The sequence below is a fragment of the Vulpes lagopus genome, chromosome 21 (assembly GCF_018345385.1).
Source record: "Vulpes lagopus strain Blue_001 chromosome 21, ASM1834538v1, whole genome shotgun sequence".
Classification (NCBI taxonomy): domain Eukaryota; kingdom Metazoa; phylum Chordata; class Mammalia; order Carnivora; family Canidae; genus Vulpes; species Vulpes lagopus.
Genome location: NC_054844.1, coordinates 22,839,947 through 22,848,373, shown reverse-complemented (window position 1 = coordinate 22,848,373; position 8,427 = coordinate 22,839,947). Strand labels below are relative to the sequence as shown.

At 34.1% G+C, this 8,427-nt stretch overlaps 1 pseudogene; it reads right to left on the bottom strand.

The window, feature by feature from the left end:
- Nucleotides 1-260: 260 nt before the first annotated feature.
- On the bottom strand, nucleotides 261-745 carry LOC121480322 (annotated as a pseudogene).
- Nucleotides 746-8,427: the final 7,682 nt, after the last annotated feature.

The following is an 8,427-nucleotide window of genomic DNA, read 5'->3' as shown; positions in this document are numbered from 1 at the left end:
TTATTCTTTTTTTTAAAGTTTTTTTTAAATTCCAGAGAGTTAATATATAATGTAATATTAATTTCAGGTGTACAATATAGTGATCCAACACTTTCATGTAATACTTAGTCCTCACGGCAAGTGCACTTCTTAATCTCCATCATCTATTTCACCCATCCCCCCAACCCATCTCACCTCCTGTAACTCTATTATTCTTATCTCATTTCCTTTTTTTTTTTTTTTTTTTACAATCCTGAGGTCTTTTATTTTCTTTACAGTTATCATGCCATGAATTAATAGGCAATGGGTTTCAGCAGTTCAGGCTCCTTTCCATTGGTTCTCACAAAGTGTGCTTCTCTGGGTGGGGCAGGCTGGCTTCAGTTGGACCCAAGAATCTTTCTCTTTGGCTTCCTTCTTTTTTCTGATCATTTTCCTTTACAAGCTTCAGGAAGCTATCTTGGGTCTTTGAGTGTTTAATATGCTCAATGCGGACATTAATTCTCTTGGCAAGAATCTTGCCCTTAACTTGTTTGTTTACAACAATGCCAACAGCATGCTGAGTAACATTGTAGACTCTTCCAGTTTTGCCATGATAACATTTGTGGGGCATTCCTTTTTGAACAGTGCCCATTCCCTTGATGTCCACAATATCACCTTTCTTATAGATTCGCATGTATGTGGCCAAAGGAACAACTCTATGTTTTCTAAAAGGCCTAGAGAACATAGAGCGGGTACCTCTCCTCTTTCCCTTTGTGTTGGTCATTTTGGGGAATTACTGGAAGATGGCGGTTCCCGCCAAAAGGGCCTTATCTCACTTCCTTTGTAATACATGCTTATCTTCTTCAAATCTAAGCTCAGATAGTTCCCTGAGTTACATTATATGTCTCCCCTGCTTTATCCTCATTGAACTAATTAAAGTAAATACTGATTAAGGTAACACTGTAGAGAATTCTACTCAACCCATATCCAAACATTTGTTAGAATCTCTGATAGTCATAAACATATTGTCTTTGATCTTTAACACATCATGTTTTAATTCTTACTCACATACCCAACCAAAATAAGCATAAATGAGTTTTTGAGGAGGTATTTGTAGTCTAGGAATATATAAAAGAACTACATGTGCCTAACTCAGAGCAAGTCCTAAGTACTCTAGTACTGGTGCTACTGTTAGAATTAATGACTGCATACATGAATTTAAGACCAGAACCATATAATATTGGGTCCTTTAGATAAATATATAATTAGTTTAACTTTTAGTTGTTACTGTAAATATTTTATTTATTTATTTATTTACTTATTTATTTGAGAGCAAGAGACAGAGACAGAGAGCCAGCACAAGCAGAGGGAGCAGCAGAAGGAGAGAGAGAAGCAGACCTCCCCCTGAGCAGGGAGCCTAATCCTAGGACCTGGATAATGACCTGAACTGAAGGCAGATGCTTAACCAACTGAGTCACCCAGGCTCCATATATGGTTCCTTTCTTACATTTCAACTTTGATCAACCTACGGAATAAAATACTAAATTAAATGTGAAATTCTTACACTTTTGAAAGGATATAATTCTTTTTGTACATCATTAGATTTAATTTCTTGATATTTTATGTAGGATTTTTTGGTCTATGTTCATGAAAGATATTGGTCTGGTTACTTGTAATATCTTTATCTGGTTTCAGAATTAGGGTAATGCTGGTTTCATAGAATGAGTTGGGAAGTGTTTACACTGCTTCTCTTTTCTGAAGATTGTAGAGAATTGGTCTTATTTCTTCCTTCATTGTTTGGTAGAAGTCACTAATTAAACCATCTGGGCCTTGTGCTTTCTTTTTTGGAAAGTCAATCATTGATCAATTTCTTTAGTAGATCAGATTATCTATGTTTTCTTGTGTGTGTTTTGGAAGTTTGTTGTCTTTCATGGAATTGGTCCATTTCATTTAAGTTATTTGATTTATAGGTATATATTTGTTAGTGGTATTTTATTATCCTTTTATTGTTCAGGAGACAGGTAGTGATGATCCCTCTTTCTTTTCTCATTCTGATAATTTGTATCCCCTCCTCATTATTCTTGTTAGCTAGGAGGGATATTTATCAACATTATTGATATTTTCAAAGATCAGCCTTTGGTTTTCCTGCTTTTCTCTATTGTTTTCTGCTTTCAATTTCATTTATTTCTACTCTAATCGTTATTATGTCTTTTTTTACTGCTTGTTTTAGACTTAATTTTATCTTCTTTTTCTAAATTCCTAAGGTAAGCTAAAGAATTAATATTTAGATTTTTCTTTTATAATATATGCATTAAATGCTATCAATTTCCCTCTAAGTATTTCTTTTGCAATGTCCCACAAATTTTAGCAAATTAAAAAAAGTTTTAAAATTATTTTTTAATTGAAGTATAGTTGACACATAATGTTACAGTAATTTTAAGTATACAGCATAGTGATTTAACAACTCTACATATTATGCTTTGCTCACCACAACAGTAGCTACCATTTGTCACCATACAATATCATTACAGTATCATTCACTATATTCCATGTTGTACCTTTCATCCCCATGACTTACTCATTTCATAACTGGAAGCCTGTACCTCCCAATCCCCTTCACCAATTTTGCTCATCTCCCCACTCTCATCCCCTCTGGCAGCTCTCACTTTGTATTTATGGGTCTGTTTCTGCTTTTTTGTTTTTTGCTTGTTCATTCATTTGTGTTGTTTTTTAGATGTCACCTAAAGTGAAATCTTATGGTATTTGTCTTTCACTGAACATAATATCCTCTACTTCCATCCATGTTGTTGTAAAAGGCAAGACTGCATTCTTTTACATGAATAGTATTTTATTGTATATATATATATATATATATATATATACAATATATATATATGAGATATAGATATAGATATAGATCATTCTTCTTTATTCATTCATCTGTGGCTTCTGTGTCCTGGCTACTGTAAATAATGCTGCAATAAACAATTTTTGTAAATTTCTGTTTTAGTTTCAATTAGTTCAAAATATTCTTAAAATTTTCTTGAAACTTCTTCTTTTACCTGTGGATTATCTAGAAGTGTCCCATTTAGCATTTATATTTCCAAGTATTTGGGGATTTTTCAGTTATCTTTCCTCCTTTTATTTCTACCTCAATTAAACTGTCGTGTGAGAACATATTTTATGTAAATTTTATATAAATTTGTTGAGGTGTGTTTTATAGTCAAAATATGGTCTATCTTGCTGAATGCTGTACATGGGCTTGAGAAGAATATATATTCTGCTGGATTGTTGGATGGAATATTTTATGTCAGTTAGATTAATTTGATTGATAATGCTATTCAGGTCATCTATATCCTTGTTGATTTTCTTTCTGCTAGAATAATTAATTAATGACAGAGGGAAGGTGAAGTTTGTAATTATAATAGTGGATTTGTCTAGTTCCTCTTTCAGTTCTATCAGTTTTTGCCTCATGTATTTTGACACTCTGTTGTTAAGTGTTTACAGGCTTAAGATTATTGTTTTCTTGGAAAATTGACCCCTTTATAATAATGTAGTGCCCCTCTTTATTCCTGAAAATCTTGCTTGTTCTGGATTTGGCTTTGTCTGAAATTAATGTAGCAACTCTAGTTTTTTCTTTTCCTTTCTTTTCTCTTCTTTTCCTTTCTTTTCAGATTTATTTACTTAGAGCATGAGAAGGGGGAGAGGCAGAGGGTGAGAATGAGAGAGAAGGAAAGAGGCAGACTCCTCACTGAGTGCCGAGCCTGGTGTGAGGCTTGATCATGACCTGAGCCAAAATCAAGAGTTGGAGGCCTAACCAAATGAACCACCAAGGCAAGCCTTCGGTTCTTTTGTTTAATTTTAGTGTGCTATGTCTTTCTCCATTCCTTTACTCTTAATCTGAGTCTTTATATTTAAATCAATTTTCTTGTAGATAACATGCAGTTATATCTTTCTTTTATTCACTAAGACAATATATATCTTTTAATTGAAATATTTAGACCATTCCCATTTAAGAAATTATTAATAAGCTTCGATTAATATCTTTATCTGTAACTTTTTTCTTTGCTGCATTTGGTGTTTCTTTTCCTCCAGCTTTTTCCCCCTGAATTATCTGGTTTAATTGAGCATCATATGTGATTTAATTTTATCTTCTCTCTTAATTACAGTTTTTAAAAAATTTTTAATGGTTTTCTTTAGGCCTTAAGATATATGCTTTAATCTAAATCAACCTTCATAACACAATATCACTTCACATGTAGTGCAAGTCTCTTAGAACAGAGTATTTCTAATTCTTCCCTCTGTCCCTTGTGACATTGCTTGTTTCTTTTATCCATTTGCTGTATCACCCAATACATTGTTATTATTATTACTTTATACAATTATTTTTTAAATCAACAGTAAAAAGTAAAAGAACTTATTTTACTTCCATTTATTCCTTCTTTCTCTTCCTTTCTTTGTGTAGATCCAAGTTTCTGACACGTATCACTTTCTCTCTGCTTGAAGAATTTCTTGTAGGTCAGGTCGGCTGACAATGAATTCCTTAGTTTTTATTTGTCTCAGAAAGTATTTATGTCTATTTCACTTTTGAAGGATAAATCTGTTGAAGGTTAAATTTGGCTTTTTTTCCTTTTTAAAGAGATGCTTTATTGCTGCAAATAGATACCCCATGTATAACACAAACAACACCCCTAGAGAATTATTTGTGTTAATACTGAGAAACAGTGAACATACACAAAAAGATACAAAACTAAATAAACATTCAGATAACTAGAAACTTTCCAAGTTAAGAAAATCTTCAAATGTGAAGTGCCTTTTAGGAACTACACCACACATGCCAGTGTAAATTTGGTTTTTATTACAATCAGCTTTCTATAAATATTTCACCTAAATAGGTGAATAGCTGCACAATGTAATTACTTCCAAAACAAAGATAAATGCTTTTATTTCCCTATCTTCTGGTCTTTCCTTGGGCTGGAGAGGGAAGCTGCATATTTCAAGTCAGATATAGAATTCTAGAATGGTAAGCTTTTTTTCTTTTTCAGCGCTTTAAAATTTTCCCTTCATTTTCTTCTTGCTTGCTTGATTTCTGTTGAGAAGTCCACTATAATTCTTATCCTTGTGCTTCTGTAGGCAAGGCTTATTTTTTAACCTCTGGCTTTTTTCAAGATTTTCTCTTTGACTTTTGTTTCCTGAAGTTTGAATATGGCTTGGCTAGGTATGGATTTGTTTTAATATTTATTCTGCTTGATGTTATCTGTGCTTCCTGGATATATGTTTTGATGTCTACTGAATTTTTGAAGTTGCTATAACAAATTACCATGAACTGGATTGGTGATAACAACAGAAATTTATTCTCTTACACTTCTGGAAGCTAGAAGTCTGAATTCAAGGTGTCAACATGGCCATGTTCCCTCTGAAGGCTATCGGGAAGAGTATTTTCTTGCTTCTTCCTAGTTTCTGGTAATTTCTGGCAATCTTTGGTACTCCTTGGCATGCCACTTCAGTTCCTGCCTCTGTCTTTACAAGACCTTTTCCTCTCTGACTGTATCTGTGCCTTCACATGAACTTATTACAAGGATAGCATCCACTGAATTTAAGGCCCACCCAAATTCAGTATAATCTCCTCTTGAGGAATTCCACACACCAAGATTCTGCTTTCAAATAAGGTCACATTCTGGGGTTCTGGATAGAAATGAATTTTGAGTGGACATATTCAACCCAGTACAGTGTCTATAAATAATTTTGGAATGTTATTGGCCAATATTCCTTCAAATATTTCTTTTGCCTGTTCTTTCTTCTCCTTCTGGTGTTTTAATTATGCATATATAGCACTTTTTGGAATGATCTCATGGTTCTTGGACATTCTATTGTTTTTAATTTTTTTTTTCTCTTTGCATTTTAGTTTGACAAGTTCCTATTGACCTATGGTAAAACTCGCTGATTTTTCCTTAAGCCATTACAATTACTTATGACCCCATCAAAGACATTCTTCATTTCTGTTACAGTGTATTTGATTTCTAACATATGCTTTTGATTTTTATATTTTCCACCTTTCTGCTTACATTACCCATCTGTTCTTGTGTGTTGTCTACTTTTTTCTATTAAAGCCCATAAGATACTAATTATAGTTATATTAATTACTATCTGATAATTCCAACATTTCTAATATCTGAGTCTGATTATAATGATTACTTTTTCTCTTCAGACTGTTGCCTTTGGCATGTTTTGTAATGCCATTGTCATGGTTGAAAGCTGGACATGTTGTTTCAGAAATTAGAGACTGGGATAAATAGGCTTTACTGTGAGGATTTTTATTAATATGTCTAGGAGTTGGGCTGAGCTTGTGTTTGCTGTAGCTTTAAGTGCTTAAGTGCTAGAGGCTTTGAATTCCTCTAGTGTCCTTGTTTTTATCTCCTCTCCTGACTTTGGGCTTCCCTAAATATTCCTTCTCAGAGTCTGTATCTTACAATTCTTTCAGCCTTGATCCACTGTTGTACTGAAGCCCTGCTATGGTGATGGTAAGTATAGCAGAAGGAGGAACATTCTATTAATCTAATTAAATCTCAGTCTTTTAGTGGGCCTGTGTCTTGGGGCTGGGCTGTGACCTTCACAAATATTTCTCTTGTGATAGAGATTTTCCTCCTTGTTCCCTAGTACCTTCCTTGGCTGCCAGGACTCCCTATCTGTTTTCTTAAAGCCCTGTTCTCTATGTTTTACCCCCTCTTAGGTGAAATAGGTGACACAAGAAGGCTAGAGTGGCTGGTTGGGAGGAATGCCCTTCCTCCACCTAGGATAAATCTCTGGTAAAAATCTTTCCCCAGGAGAGTAGACTTTTTTTTTATGGAGAAGGCTCTGGTGTATTATTTCACAAAGGCTACTAATCTTACTACACCACTCCAAGAGCTAGGAGACAATGGGTCTTCATAATGAAACCTTGATGGGTTTCCTGGAGGTAAAGTCCACCAAAGCAAGATGGGGGCTATTTAAGTTAGGACTTTCTCATTTTCACACTAGTTCACTGACAGCTTGCAGCAATTCATCAAAATTAACATTTCAATGTTCCTATGTGTCTATGGCTCCAGTATCTTTTGATCCAAGTAAACAGATCTTGACTGTGTCTGTCAGGATTGTCTCTCAAATGATGATTACCTTGTGATCTCAGTTTTCTGACAGGTCTAAGAAAAGTCACTGCATAACCTTTTCTTGTCTTAAAGATGTTTGGAATGATAACTTTTAAGTTTTTTACATGTCACAGTAGAAACCAGAAATCTATTTGGAATATATTTAAACATTTATTTTTAGTCTAAATTTCTTTTTACTTATTTATAATAGGAAATTTTGAAATCTTTAAAAATATAAAATAAGAATTTAATTGAATTTCCTTCACATATTTGGTCTTTTTTTTTTTTTTTGGATGCTAATGCACACCACTAAGGTTTGTTGCTGTTTTTGCATTTTCCAGCATTTCTGTGAGGCAGATATTAGCTGTGTGACCTTGGAAAAGTTAATTATCCTGTCTGTGCCCCGATTTTCTCATTGGTAATATGGACTATAAATAGTACTTTATTTTAGGATTATTATGCAGATTAAATGAGATAATGCATATATGAATACTTAGGGCAGTAAATATTTGACATAAAAATGTTCTCAACAAATGTTAACTTTTCACTAACACTATTGTCAATTTTATTTTATTCTCTAGACAGAGCAAATGAAGTCAACGTTTTTTAAAAAAAAACTGATTCTCACTTCTAGACTCTTAGGATTTTCTGCACTTTGAGGTGCGGCTGGTGGTATAGATGTGGGAGCTGCAAGCTTGACCACATTGGAACTTGGCCAGATGAAGTGCCATCATCCTAATTGTGTGCGAGGGCCACAGTTCACTGCATTAGCTCCTCTGAGCAATCCTGTCCCCTCCCACATGCTGGCAGCATAATTCAGCATACACAATAGCTTCAGCTCAATCCAACATGAAAGTGGCCCCTGAAGAAAGGCACTAAGTATTCTTTGCTAGTCTCTTGCAAAATTTTAAAATTAAAAAAAAAAAAGAGAAGGAGCTCTTTAATCTTCAATCATGATAGAAATGTTGTATTTTAAAAGATTTCAACTGGTTTACTTTAATTTTCTTTTCCTATGAAGTCATCTTCTTTTTCTCAATTTTGCTAGTATTGTATTGTACTGAAGTATTGGTGGTTAGAAGGAAGATGGGGTGAACAATTTCAAAAAAGGTCTTGCATGATTCAGAACTGCATAACCATAAGCTCATTTCTAAAACTCCATTTACAGCAGGGGCCAAGGCTGGAAGTTCTGACAATGCCATAGAGAAGCATTCTCCCTGGAAAACTGTGGCATTGAATGATGATGAACACCAGTGCAAACCAGGGCACATTTAAAGAAATTCAACTTTAAAAGATGCCTGAATCTTAAAAAGTCTCTGCATGAACTTTCAATAGTCAGGTTTTCTAT